The following is a 988-nucleotide window of genomic DNA, read 5'->3' on the forward strand; positions in this document are numbered from 1 at the left end:
TTTCCTGGAGAGACAGAAAAAAATATTTTTGTTTTATGATACTATGCAATATTTATAACATTTTTATGAGCGGTTTTTGTCATTAAATTGAATTCCGAGCCCCTTTCATTCTTCATGAAAATCAATGTAGTTTATTTTGGTTCAATTATATATTTTTATTATTATTTAGAATTTTGAGGGGTTTTTAATGATACTATGCAATATTTATGAGCTATTTTTTTTCTATAGCCATTAATGACTGCGAAGGTACCAAGTGTTACTCGTTTTATTTTTTGACACTTTAATATATCCAAGTCATGTCCATTATTTTTTTTGTGTGCGTGTTCACATATCTAATGTGACAAAAGTCACCAAATGTCATCCCATTCCGATGAAGCAACAAAATTGTAAAAAGTCAAAACGCAAAATCTTTGTCATTCCTAACCAAAGAGGGTTAAACAAATAAGAGCATGACATTATTGCAGTATACAGTAGATCAGAGCTCTCCTTTCTTTTAGAGGAAGATTATCCATATGAAAACTTTAGGTGGCCTTTCTTTTCTAGACTGCTTATTCAATATCAGGTTTCACTGCAAGTAACAATACCCTTATAACTCGAAATTAGGGTCCAGACATAAACTCCTTCAAAAAGGAACTGAAATTTGAGTGCTTAAATTGCACTCCGGTTTGAATATGGACTGGAGAAAACTAACGAAGAAACTAGACAGTTCACAAGAACAACCAGGAAACAGATTCAGTCAGAGGGCCGTATAAAATTACTGCCAGCCCTGCAGCAGATGGTGCTAATATTGCATCTATGGAAAGCTGAAGATCTTTATTCGGCAAAGCAAAATGGACTTGACTGTATCAGTTTGCATATACTACACTGCTCGAAGATCCAACCCCTCTCTCTCACCCGTTTATCGATCTCTCCGTGTTGCAGCTGCACAAAGCGAGCGCTGATAGCAGCAATGTAGCTCTGCTGATTGGAGAAGGCCACTCGTCCAGCC

Source organism: Sinocyclocheilus grahami, unplaced genomic scaffold (assembly GCF_001515645.1).
Source record: "Sinocyclocheilus grahami isolate Dianchi unplaced genomic scaffold, SAMN03320097.WGS_v1.1 scaffold7532.1, whole genome shotgun sequence".
NCBI lineage: Eukaryota > Metazoa > Chordata > Actinopteri > Cypriniformes > Cyprinidae > Sinocyclocheilus > Sinocyclocheilus grahami.